This window comes from Pseudophryne corroboree, chromosome 1 (assembly GCF_028390025.1).
Source record: "Pseudophryne corroboree isolate aPseCor3 chromosome 1, aPseCor3.hap2, whole genome shotgun sequence".
Taxonomy (NCBI): Eukaryota; Metazoa; Chordata; class Amphibia; order Anura; family Myobatrachidae; genus Pseudophryne; species Pseudophryne corroboree.
In genome coordinates, this window is record NC_086444.1 from 203,959,136 (window position 1) to 203,972,836 (window position 13,701).

Genomic DNA, 13,701 nt, shown 5'->3' on the forward strand with positions numbered 1-13,701 from the left:
TGTAGACCTCCGAGACAGGATTGTCTCGAGGCACAAATCTGGGGAAGGGTACAGAAAAATATCTGCTGCTTTGAAGGTCCCTATGAGCATAGTGGCCTCCATTATCCGTAAATGGAAGAAGTTCGGAAACACCAGGACTCTTCCTACAGCTAGCCGGCCGTCTAAACTGAGCGATCGGGGGAGAAGGGCCCTAGTCAGGGAGGTGACCAAGAACCCGATGGTCACTCTGTCAGAGCTACAGCATTCCTCTGTGGAGAGAGGAGAACCTTCCAGAAGGACAAATATCTCTGCAGCAATCCACCAATCAGGCCTGTATGGTAGAGTGGCCAGATGGAAGCCACTCCTTAGTAAAAAGCACATGGCAGCCCACCTTGAGTTTGCCAAAATGCACCTGAAGGACTCTCAGACCATGAGAAACAAAATTCCCTGGTCTGATGAGACAAAGATTGAACTCTTTGGCGTGAATGCCAGGCGTCATGTTTGGAGGAAACCAGGCATCGCTCATCACCAGGCTTATACCATCCCTACAGTGAAGCATGGTGGTGGCAGCATGATGCTGTGGGGATGTTTTTCAGTAGCTGGAACTGGGAGACTAGTCAGGATAGAGGGAAAGATGAATGCAGCAATGTACAGAGACATCCTGGATGAAAACCTACTACATAGCGCTCTTGACATCCGACTGGGGCGATGGTTCATCTTTCAGCAGGACAATGACCCTAAGCACATAGCCAAGATATCAAAGGAGTGGCTGCAGGACAACTCTGTGAATGTCCTTGAGTGGCCCAACCAGAGCCCAGACTCCCCCGATTGAACATCTCTGGAGAGATCTGAAAATTGCTGTGCATCGACGCTTCGCATCCAACCTGATGGAGCTTGAGAGGTGCTGCAAGGAGGAATGGGCAAAACTGCCCAAAGATAGGTGTGCCAAGCCTGTGACATCATATTCAAAAAGACTTAAGGCTGTAATTGCTGACAAAGGTGCATCAACAAAGTATTGAGCAAAGGCTGTGAATACTTATGTACATGTGATTTCTTAGTTTTTTATTTTTAATAAATTTGCAAAAATCTCCCAAAAACTTTTTTCACTTTGTCATTATGGGGTATTATGTGTAGAATTTTGAGGGAAAAAAATAAATTTATTCCATTTTGGAATAAGGCTGTAACATTACAAAATGTCTGAAAAGTGAAGCGCTGTGAATATTTCCGGATGCACTGTCCCTGTCTCTTTGTACCTATCACATATTCATCACATCAGCCACCTAAATACTACATTATATGGAGTGTGTTTTATTAAACTCAGGCCAAATAAGACTATATTGGACAATGGGGGATATTTGTCAAATCTTGGAGAGAGATAAAGTACCAGACAAACAGCTTCTAACTGTCCTAACACAGCCTGTAACATGGCAATTAGAAGCTGATTTGTTGGTACGTTATCTCTCTCTACTTTATCTCTCACCAAGCTTTGATAGATATCCCTTAATATAGCCAAGTTATTTAATATGTGTGCTTGTCAGAGAATATAAGGCATTTTTATTACAGATTATAAATTGCACATTGATCTTCATCACACAAATTGGAATATATGTTTTTATAACATTATAGGTCGGATTCTATTGCATGAAAAAAAATGACCACAATTTGGGCCTGATTCTTAGGGGCTGATTTATCAACAAGTGATAAAATTTGTGTCAATGATAAAACTATTACGTGGGATAAATTGTGCTCCAGGAAATCAGCTCCCAGCTGTCATTTTCCAAACACATGACAATTAGGAGCTGAACACATGATAGTTTGGAGCTGATTGGCTGGAGCACCATTTATCCTATGCAACGAGTTTTATCACTCTTTAATAAATGGGCCTCTAAGTCGGGCGCACTGCAGATGCATACCTTCCCACATCCGGACCCTCTAAAGCGGGACTCCTTTGCGCTACAAAGACGCACGTCTGAAAAGGTGGTGTAAATAGGGGGCGTGGCTTTGCAGGGAGGCCACGATCGCAAGCCACACCTCCCATTTTCGTCACTGTGGGGTCACTGTGGGGTCATGTGAGTGACAGGAGCTTCCCAACTGCCCCCTCCCTGTGTTCCGAGGGTGGGCCTTCTGGACAGTCCGAAAAAAACGTGACTGTCCCGCGAAAATTGCTATTTTTTACTAAGCCTTGGAGAGATATAACGTGGAGAGAGATAAAGTACCAGACAATCAGCTCCTAACTGCAATGTTACAGGCTGAGTTTGAAAAATGACATGAGCTGTTTGGCTGGTACTTTATCTCCATCCATTTTATCTATCTCCAATCCTTAGTACATAGACCCCTCAGTCTAACTGCGCATGCGTCTGGCTTGTAGATGTACTGTATTTGCACAAAGTGACAGAAGCAATAGTGGCTGCAGCGTCCCACTCAGAATCAGGCTCTTTGTCCCCAAACATCCACAGAAGTTCATATAAACCAGCTCTATAGATCAGAAGATCTCACAATATCTGCAAGTCTTTATAAATATACAGAGTTCATCTACAAATACTGGTTTCAACTTTTAACTGTTCTTACCATTAAGGCTTAGAAAGGGACAAAAATCAGTAAACTCTAAGGTACAAATCAACTAATAAAACATAACAGTCATCATTAAATACATGTCTATCAATGTACGCTGACAAATGGGAACACTAGAATGATAGACTGCTATTGTATGTGCAACTAAATAAGTTTCACATTCCTGTATCCTAGTAACTGCTGTAAACACGGGCAGCCTACTATTGAGAAAGGGGTGTGAAAACTGATGCTGGTCAGGAGAAGGCGAGCCAGTGAATGACATGCTTCCATACAGTATACAGAATCTGTCACCTGAGCAGAAATAAGGGTAAATGTAATTTTGTGCTATTGGAGAACTGTAACTTTTAGAATAAATGACTGTCAGTAAGAGCACTGTCCTTATCTCTGATCTCTAGATAACAGTTCTGCAAACTGGTTAGTTGTGATAGAGATTAGCCAAAGTTTCAACATACAGGGAACATGTTTGGTTACTCTGCTGTCTCTAGGATATCAGTCTGTAAAGAGTGCAGGTAAGGCTCAGTAGGCTGCTGTCAGTGCTACAGTAAGGTAAGACTGTTTAACTATGTAAGTATGTGTAAGTACAGTATGTTTCCTGATAACTGTAAATAATTGTTCTATGGCTATTTTATAAAAACTATGCATGTCTGACTAAAGGCCCATATTCACGGGCAGATGTGGGGAGAGATGTGTGCTGAGCGAACCGTTGAGAACACATCTCTCCCCCCGCTCAGCACAGCGCGATGTGTGGTGAGCGTGCAGGGGGGACGGGGGGATGCTCATTTCACCCAGCGGGTGAAATGAGCGGCCTGCTAGATTGAGCCTGCATGCAGGCCAATCTAGCACCAGCGATAGCGACGCGCGGAGCCACGCTTCACTATCGCTGTGGGCGGTACACACGGAGAGATCATGCTTAAAATCTAAGCAATCTAGTCAGATTGCTTAGATTTTAGGCTGGGATCGATCCGTGAGTACCCCCCTTAACAGTTAGGGGGACATTTACTAAGCAAAGTGGAGAAGTGAGCCAGTGGAGCAGTTACCCATGGCAACCAATCAGCATTGACGTAACATTTATAATTTGCATACTATAACAGTATACAGAGCAGCTGATTGGTTGACATGTGCAACTTCTCCACTGGCTCACTTCTCCACTTTTATCACTGCTTAGTACATGTCCCCCTAAGTTCTTTAAGAGATTTGGGGGTCTATGTACTAAGCCTTGAAGAGAGATAAAGTGGACGGAGATAAAGTACCAACCAACCAGCTCTTACCTTTCATTTTTCAAACACAGAATGTAACATGGCAATTAGGAGCTCACTGACTGGTACTTTATCTCCATCCACTTTATCTCTCTCCAACGTTTAGTACATAGGGCGGGATGTAATGCCGCCCGAGTTTGTCACTCGTGCGGGATGCTGGCCGAACTCGGATGTTTTTAAAAGTTACCTTGTAAGTGACTGCCCCTTTATAAACACGTCCGAGTTTGGCCGGCATCCCGCACGACTGCTGAACTCGAGTGGCATTACATCCCGCTCATAGGGGGTAGTTCTGAGTTGATCGCAGCAGCAAATTTGTTAGCAATTGGGCAAAACCATGGCCCTCATTCCGAGTTGTTCGCTCGGTATTTTTCATCGCATCGCAATGAAAATCCGCTTAGTACGCATGCGCAATGTTCGCACTGCGACTGCGCCAAGTAACTTTGCTATGTAGAAAGTAATTTTACTCACGGCTTTTTCATCGCTCCGGCGATCGTAATGTGATTGACAGGAAATGGGTGTTACTGGGCGGAAACACGGCGTTTCAGGGGCGTGTGGCTGAAAACGCTACCGTTTCCGGAAAAAACGCAGGAGTGGCCGGAGAAACGGTGGGTGTGCCTGGGCGAACGCTGGGTGTGTTTGTGACGTCAACCAGGAACGACAAGCACTGAACTGATCGCACAGGCAGAGTAAGTCTGAAGCTACTCTGAAACTGCTAAGTAGTTAGTAATCGCAATATTGCGAATACATCGGTCGCAATTTTAAGAAGCTAAGATTCACTCCCAGTAGGCGGCGGCTTAGCGTGTGTAACTCTGCTAAATTCGCCTTGCGACCGATCAACTCGGAATGAGGGCCCATGTGCACTGCAGGGGGGGGGGGGGGGGCAGATATAACATTTGCAGAGAGAGTTAGATTTGGGTGGTTTATGTTTCTGTGCAGAGTAAATACTGGCTGCTTTATTTTTACACTGCAATTTAGATTTCAGTTTGAATACACCCCACCCAAATCTAACTCTCTCTGCTCATGTTATATCAGTCCCCCCTGCAGTGCACATGGTTTTGCCCAACTGCTAACAAATTTGCTGCTGCGATCAACTCAGAATTAGGCCCATGGACCCCAAACTTCTGCCTTGTAAGCAAAATCTTTGTAGTTTCAGGTATGATTGGCTCTCATCTGTCATGTAAGCTTTTGTTTATTGCGATAGTGATAGAATACACTAACATTTTATCCGAAGAGAAACTGTGTCACATTATAGGTATTTATATTAAGTCTGACTTTTAAAAATATTTTAAACATTTTTTGTAAATGGGTGTAAGAGCCCCCTGACAATCAGCACTGGATTCTTCCACTACATCAATTTATGTTAACAGTATTCACTCATTGGGGGGAATTCAAATGTTTGAATAGTCGGTTGGGTGTCTGTTTTTTCCTGTATATTAGATAGGAAAAAACACCCACCCACTTTTCAAACAATTGAATATCCCCATTATGTTAACATTAAGAATGTCAACATGGGCAAAATTTTGATATTCGCAAAGTTGACATGACATAATGTCAACACACAGAATGTCAACAGTCAGGCTGCAGTTAGAGCTATGGTTAGCTTTAGATTGTGGTTAAGGTTAGGGATGGAGTTAGGGCTAAAATCACCTGAAAATGCTATATCAGCTGTCTGTTGACAATCACAATGTCGGCATAATGTCCATAATGTCAACATTTTGCAGCACACCCCATTCAACATTAGTGGAATGGCTTACAGTTTAGTGATGTTCGTTAGTCAGAATAAGGATTATAATTTCTGAACAGGAAAAATCTGGACTCTCAGACTTTTTATTTGCCCAAATTAATAAATGCTTCTTCCATGTGACCCTCCCACAAAAAGCTTTTTTGGGGCCGGTTTGGATACTGTTGCCCCATGTACACTAACATCCATCGTTGCTGGTGATTTTCACACTAGTCCAGGCATTCCCAACCACGGTCCTCAAGGCACACCAACAGTGCAGGTTTTAGTGATATCCAGGCTGCAGCACAGATGGTTAAATCAAAATAACTGAGCTACTAATTAAGTCACCTGTGCTGAAGCCTGGATATCACTAAAACCTGCACTGTTAGTGTGCCTTGAGGACCGTGGTTGGGAATGCCTGCACTAGTCACTCAGCAGCATCTGTGTAAGTGCTACTCTATCCATCAGCTAGCTTTAGGACAGAGGTTCTCAAACTCTGTCCTCGGGAGCCCACACAGTGCATGTTTTGCAGGTAACCCAGCAGGTGCACAGGTGTATTAATTACTCACTGACACATTTTAAAAGGTCCACAGGTGGAGCTAATTATGTCACTTGCGATTCTGTGAGGAGACCTGCAAAACATGCACTGTGTGGGCCCCCGAGGACCGAGTTTGAGAACCTCTGCTTTAGGAGGACAACCTGATGTATGCTGCATGGCTGTAATAGTATGCGTCTTCCACTTGTGTACGCTGAGCTGTACGGGATGCTCAGTGTTGTGGACCTTTCCCCAGATTTGTACCTCTCTACAGGTGACACCAATGTGTTTGTCTTTTTAAGTAATGTATTTGTATAGGAATGTATGGAACTCAGTACATTGTGGCTCATCAGCACATTGTGGCTCATTTTCAAGGCACGCATTATAGATAGAGATGAGCGGGTTCGGTTTCTCTGAATCCGAACCCGCACGAACTTCATGTTTTTTTTCACGGGTCCGAGCGACTCGGATCTTCCCGCCTTGCTCGGTTAACCCGAGCGCGCCCGAACGTCATCATGACGCTGTCGGATTCTCGCGAGGCTCGGATTCTATCGCGAGACTCGGATTCTATATAAGGAGCCGCGCGTCGCCGCCATTTTCACACGTGCATTGAGATTGATAGGGAGAGGACGTGGCTGGCGTCCTCTCCGTTTAGAATAGATTAGAGAGACACTTGATTTACTAATTTTGGGGAGCATTAGGAGTACTCAGTACAGTGCAGAGTTTTGCTGATAGTGACCACCAGTTTTATTTATAATCCGTTCTCTGCCTGAAAAAAGCGATACACAGCACACAGTGACTCAGTCACATACCATATCTGTGTGCACTGCTCAGGCTCAGGCCAGTGTGCTGCATCATCTATTATCTATATATAATATTATATATATCTGATTATCTGTCTGACTGCTCAGCTCACACAGCTTATAATTGTGGGGGAGACTGGGGAGCACTACTGCAGTGCCAGTTATAGGTTATAGCAGGAGCCAGGAGTACATAATATATTATATAGTGAGTGACCACCAGACACACAGTGCAGTTTATTTAATATATCCGTTCTCTGCCTGAAAAAAGCGATACACACAGTGACTCAGTCAGTCACATACCATATCTGTGTGCACTGCTCAGGCTCAGGCCAGTGTGCTGCATCATCTATATATATTATATATCTGTCTGACTGCTCAGCTCACACAGCTTATAATTGTGGGGGAGACTGGGGAGCACTACTGCAGTGCCAGTTATAGGTTATAGCAGGAGCCAGGAGTACATAATATTATATTAAAACAGTGCACACTTTTGCTGCAGGAGTGCCACTGCCAGTGTGACTAGTGACCAGTGACCTGACCACCAGTATATATAATATTAGTAGTATACTATCTCTTTATCAACCAGTCTATATTAGCAGCAGACACAGTACAGTGCGGTAGTTCACGGCTGTGGCTACCTCTGTGTCGGCACTCGGCAGCCCGTCCATAATTGTATATACCACCTAACCGTGGTTTTTTTTTCTTTCTTTATACATACATACTAGTTACGAGTATACTATCTCTTTATCAACCAGTCTATATTAGCAGCAGACACAGTACAGTGCGGTAGTTCACGGCTGTGGCTACCTCTGTGTCGGCACTCGGCAGCCCGTCCATAATTGTATATACCACCTAACCGTGGTTTTTTTTCTTTCTTTATACATACATACTAGTTACGAGTATACTATCTCTTTATCAACCAGTCTATATATTAGCAGCAGACACAGTACAGTGCGGTAGTTCACGGCTGTGGCTACCTCTGTGTCGGCACTCGGCAGCCCGTCCATAATTGTATATACCACCTAACCGTGGTTTTTTTTTCTTTCTTTATACATACATACTAGTTACGAGTATACTATCTCTTTATCAACCAGTCTATATATTAGCAGCAGACACAGTACAGTGCGGTAGTTCACGGCTGTGGCTACCTCTGTGTCGGCACTCGGCAGCCCGTCCATAATTGTATATACCACCTAACCGTGGTTTTTTTTTCTTTCTTTATACATACATACTAGTTACGAGTATACTATCTCTTTATCAACCAGTCTATATATTAGCAGCAGACACAGTACAGTGCGGTAGTTCACGGCTGTGGCTACCTCTGTGTCGGCACTCGGCAGCCCGTCCATAATTGTATATACCACCTAACCGTGGTTTTTTTTTCTTTCTTTATACATACATACTAGTTACGAGTATACTATCTCTTTATCAACCAGTCTATATATTAGCAGCAGACACAGTACAGTGCGGTAGTTCACGGCTGTGGCTACCTCTGTGTCGGCACTCGGCAGCCCGTCCATAATTGTATATACCACCTAACCGTGGTTTTTTTTTCTTTCTTTATACATACATACTAGTTACGAGTATACTATCTCTTTATCAACCAGTCTATATATTAGCAGCAGACACAGTACAGTGCGGTAGTTCACGGCTGTGGCTACCTCTGTGTCGGCACTCGGCAGCCCGTCCATAATTGTATATACCACCTAACCGTGGTTTTTTTTTCTTTCTTTATACATACATACTAGTTACGAGTATACTATCTCTTTATCAACCAGTCTATATATTAGCAGCAGACACAGTACAGTGCGGTAGTTCACGGCTGTGGCTACCTCTGTGTCGGCACTCGGCAGCCCGTCCATAATTGTATATACCACCTAACCGTGGTTTTTTTTTCTTTCTTTATACATACATACTAGTTACGAGTATACTATCTCTTTATCAACCAGTCTATATATTAGCAGCAGACACAGTACAGTGCGGTAGTTCACGGCTGTGGCTACCTCTGTGTCGGCACTCGGCAGCCCGTCCATAATTGTATATACCACCTAACCGTGGTTTTTTTTTCTTTCTTTATACATACATACTAGTTACGAGTATACTATCTCTTTATCAACCAGTCTATATATTAGCAGCAGACACAGTACAGTGCTGTAGTTCACGGCTGTGGCTACCTCTGTGTCGGCACTCGGCAGCCCGTCCATAATTGTATACTAGTATCCAATCCATCCATCTCCATTGTTTACCTGAGGTGCCTTTTAGTTGTGCCTATTAAAATATGGAGAACAAAAATGTTGAGGTTCCAAAATTAGGGAAAGATCAAGATCCACTTCCACCTCGTGCTGAAGCTGCTGCCACTAGTCATGGCCGAGACGATGAAATGCCAGCAACGTCGTCTGCCAAGGCCGATGCCCAATGGCATAGTACAGAGCATGTCAAAACCAAAACACCAAATATCAGTAAAAAAAGGACTCCAAAACCTAAAATAAAATTGTCGGAGGAGAAGCGTAAACTTGCCAATATGCCATTTACCACACGGAGTGGCAAGGAACGGCTGAGGCCCTGGCCTATGTTCATGGCTAGTGGTTCAGCTTCACATGAGGATGGAAGCACTCAGCCTCTCGCTAGAAAACTGAAAAGACTCAAGCTGGCAAAAGCACCGCAAAGAACTGTGCGTTCTTTGAAATCCCAAATCCACAAGGAGAGTCCAATTGTGTCGGTTGCGATGCCTGACCTTCCCAACACTGGACGTGAAGAGCATGCGCCTTCCACCATTTGCACGCCCCCTGCAAGTGCTGGAAGGAGCACCCGCAGTCCAGTTCCTGATAGTCAGATTGAAGATGTCAGTGTTGAAGTACACCAGGATGAGGAGGATATGGGTGTTGCTGGCGCTGGGGAGGAAATTGACCAGGAGGATTCTGATGGTGAGGTGGTTTGTTTAAGTCAGGCACCCGGGGAGACACCTGTTGTCCGTGGGAGGAATATGGCCGTTGACATGCCAGGTGAAAATACCAAAAAAATCAGCTCTTCGGTGTGGAGGTATTTCACCAGAAATGCGGACAACAGGTGTCAAGCCGTGTGTTCCCTTTGTCAAGCTGTAATAAGTAGGGGTAAGGACGTTAACCACCTCGGAACATCCTCCCTTATACGTCACCTGCAGCGCATTCATAATAAGTCAGTGACAAGTTCAAAAACTTTGGGTGACAGCGGAAGCAGTCCACTGACCAGTAAATCCCTTCCTCTTGTAACCAAGCTCACGCAAACCACCCCACCAACTCCCTCAGTGTCAATTTCCTCCTTCCCCAGGAATGCCAATAGTCCTGCAGGCCATGTCACTGGCAATTCTGACGAGTCCTCTCCTGCCTGGGATTCCTCCGATGCATCCTTGCGTGTAACGCCTACTGCTGCTGGCGCTGCTGTTGTTGCCGCTGGGAGTCGATGGTCATCCCAGAGGGGAAGTCGTAAGCCCACTTGTACTACTTCCAGTAAGCAATTGACTGTTCAACAGTCCTTTGCGAGGAAGATGAAATATCACAGCAGTCATCCTACTGCAAAGCGGATAACTGAGTCCTTGACAACTATGTTGGTGTTAGACGTGCGTCCGGTATCCGCCGTTAGTTCACAGGGAACTAGACAATTTATTGAGGCAGTGTGCCCCCGTTACCAAATACCATCTAGGTTCCACTTCTCTAGGCAGGCGATACCGAGAATGTACACGGACGTCAGAAAAAGACTCACCAGTGTCCTAAAAAATGCAGTTGTACCCAATGTCCACTTAACCACGGACATGTGGACAAGTGGAGCAGGGCAGGGTCAGGACTATATGACTGTGACAGCCCACTGGGTAGATGTATGGACTCCCGCCGCAAGAACAGCAGCGGCGGCACCAGTAGCAGCATCTCGCAAACGCCAACTCTTTCCTAGGCAGGCTACGCTTTGTATCACCGCTTTCCAGAATACGCACACAGCTGAAAACCTCTTACGGCAACTGAGGAAGATCATCGCGGAATGGCTTACCCCAATTGGACTCTCCTGTGGATTTGTGGCATCGGACAACGCCAGCAATATTGTGTGTGCATTAAATATGGGCAAATTCCAGCACGTCCCATGTTTTGCACATACCTTGAATTTGGTGGTGCAGAATTTTTTAAAAAACGACAGGGGCGTGCAAGAGATGCTGTCGGTGGCCAGAAAAATTGCGGGACACTTTCGGCGTACAGGCACCACGTACAGAAGACTGGAGCACCACCAAAAACTACTGAACCTGCCCTGCCATCATCTGAAGCAAGAAGTGGTAACGAGGTGGAATTCAACCCTCTATATGCTTCAGAGGTTGGAGGAGCAGCAAAAGGCCATTCAAGCCTATACAATTGAGCACGATATAGTAGGTGGAATGCACCTGTCTCAAGTGCAGTGGAGAATGATTTCAACGTTGTGCAAGGTTCTGATGCCCTTTGAACTTGCCACACGTGAAGTCAGTTCAGACACTGCCAGCCTGAGTCAGGTCATTCCCCTCATCAGGCTTTTGCAGAAGAAGCTGGAGGCATTGAAGAAGGAGCTAAAAGGGAGCGATTCCGCTAGGCATGTGGGACTTGTGGATGCAGCCCTTAATTCGCTTAACAAGGATTCACGGGTGGTCAATCTGTTGAAATCAGAGCACTACATTTTGGCCACCGTGCTCGATCCTAGATTTAAAGCCTACCTTGGATCTCTCTTTCCGGCAGACACAGGTCTGCTGGGGTTGAAAGACCTGCTGGTGACAAAATTGTCAAGTCAAGCGGAACGCGACCTGTCAACATCTCCTCCTTCACATTCTCCCGCAACTGGGGGTGCGAGGAAAAGGCTCAGAATTCCGAGCCCACCCGCTGGCGGTGATGCAGGGCAGTCTGGAGCGACTGCTGATGCTGACATCTGGTCCGGACTGAAGGACCTGACAACGATTACGGACATGTCGTCTACTGTCACTGCATATGATTCTCTCAACATTGATAGAATGGTGGAGGATTATATGAGTGACCGCATCCAAGTAGGCACGTCACACAGTCCGTACTTATACTGGCAGGAAAAAGAGGCAATTTGGAGGCCCTTGCACAAACTGGCTTTATTCTACCTAAGTTGCCCTCCCACAAGTGTGTACTCCGAAAGAGTGTTTAGTGCCGCCGCTCACCTTGTCAGCAATCGGCGTACGAGGTTACATCCAGAAAATGTGGAGAAGATGATGTTCATTAAAATGAATTATAATCAATTCCTCCGCGGAGACATTGACCAGCAGCAATTGCCTCCACAAAGTACACAGGGAGCTGAGATGGTGGATTCCAGTGGGGACGAATTGATAATCTGTGAGGAGGGGGATGTACACGGTGATATATCGGAGGGTGAAGATGAGGTGGACATCTTGCCTCTGTAGAGCCAGTTTGTGCAAGGAGAGATTAATTGCTTCTTTTTTGGGGGGGGTCCAAACCAACCCGTCATATCAGTCACAGTCGTGTGGCAGACCCTGTCACTGAAATGATGGGTTGGTTAAAGTGTGCATGTCCTGTTTTGTTTATACAACATAAGGGTGGGTGGGAGGGCCCAAGGACAATTCCATCTTGCACCTCTTTTTTCTTTTCTTTTTCTTTGCATCATGTGCTGATTGGGGAGGGTTTTTTGGAAGGGACATCCTGCGTGACACTGCAGTGCCACTCCTAGATGGGCCCGGTGTTTGTGTCGGCCACTAGGGTCGCTAATCTTACTCACACAGTCAGCTACCTCATTGCGCCTCTTTTTTTCTTTGCGTCATGTGCTGTTTGGGGAGGGTTTTTTGGAAGGGACATCCTGCGTGACACTGCAGTGCCACTCCTAGATGGGCCCGGTGTTTGTGTCGGCCACTAGGGTCGCTAATCTTACTCACACAGCTACCTCATTGCGCCTCTTTTTTTCTTTGCGTCATGTGCTGTTTGGGGAGGGTTTTTTGGAAGGGACATCCTGCGTGACACTGCAGTGCCACTCCTAGATGGGCCCGGTGTTTGTGTCGGCCACTAGGGTCGCTAATCTTACTCACACAGCAACCTCATTGCGCCTCTTTTTTTCTTTGCGTCATGTGCTGTTTGGGGAGGGTTTTTTGGAAGGGCCATCCTGCGTGACACTGCAGTGCCACTCCTAGATGGGCCCGGTGTTTGTGTCGGCCACTAGGGTCGCTAATCTTACTCACACAGCTACCTCATTGCGCCTCTTTTTTTCTTTGCGTCATGTGCTGTTTGGGGAGGGTTTTTTGGAAGGGACATCCTGCGTGACACTGCAGTGCCACTCCTAGATGGGCCCGGTGTTTGTGTCGGCCACTAGGGTCGCTTATCTTACTCACACAGCGACCTCGGTGCAAATTTTAGGACTAAAAATAATATTGTGAGGTGTGAGGTATTCAGAATAGACTGAAAATGAGTGTAAATTATGGTTTTTGAGGTTAATAATACTTTGGGATCAAAATGACCCCCAAATTCTATGATTTAAGCTGTTTTTTAGTGTTTTTTGAAAAAAACACCCGAATCCAAAACACACCCGAATCCGACAAAAAAAATTCGGTGAGGTTTTGCCAAAACGCGTTCGAACCCAAAACACGGCCGCGGAACCGAACCCAAAACCAAAACCCGAAAAATTTCAGGCGCTCATCTCTAATTATAGACTCCACCAGCTGAATGTGCCATTCTATCTGAAGCACAGATGTATCATGTGTTATCATACTTGCCTACCTGAGCCTCTCCATGAGGGAGAAAATGGTCTGCTCCTGGACTTTCCTGATAATGTATGATTGCCATCACCTGTGGTGAGCTAGTTAATTGATAAGAAATGTGTTTCACC

At 45.5% G+C, this 13,701-nt stretch overlaps 1 protein-coding gene across 4 annotated transcripts in view; it reads left to right on the forward strand.

Moving 5' to 3' along the window:
- The first annotated feature begins 2,100 nt into the window (after nt 1-2,100).
- FAM81B (family with sequence similarity 81 member B) overlaps nt 2,101-13,701 on the forward strand; it is a 177,568-nt gene continuing 165,967 nt past the window's right edge. The window contains exons 1-3 of one of the 4 annotated variants that reach the window (XM_063964023.1): nt 2,101-2,588; nt 2,725-2,857; nt 2,946-3,059. The gene's annotated coding sequence lies outside the window, so the exon portion shown is untranslated. The other 3 variants (XM_063964024.1, XM_063964025.1, XM_063964026.1) reach the window with 3 other exon arrangements.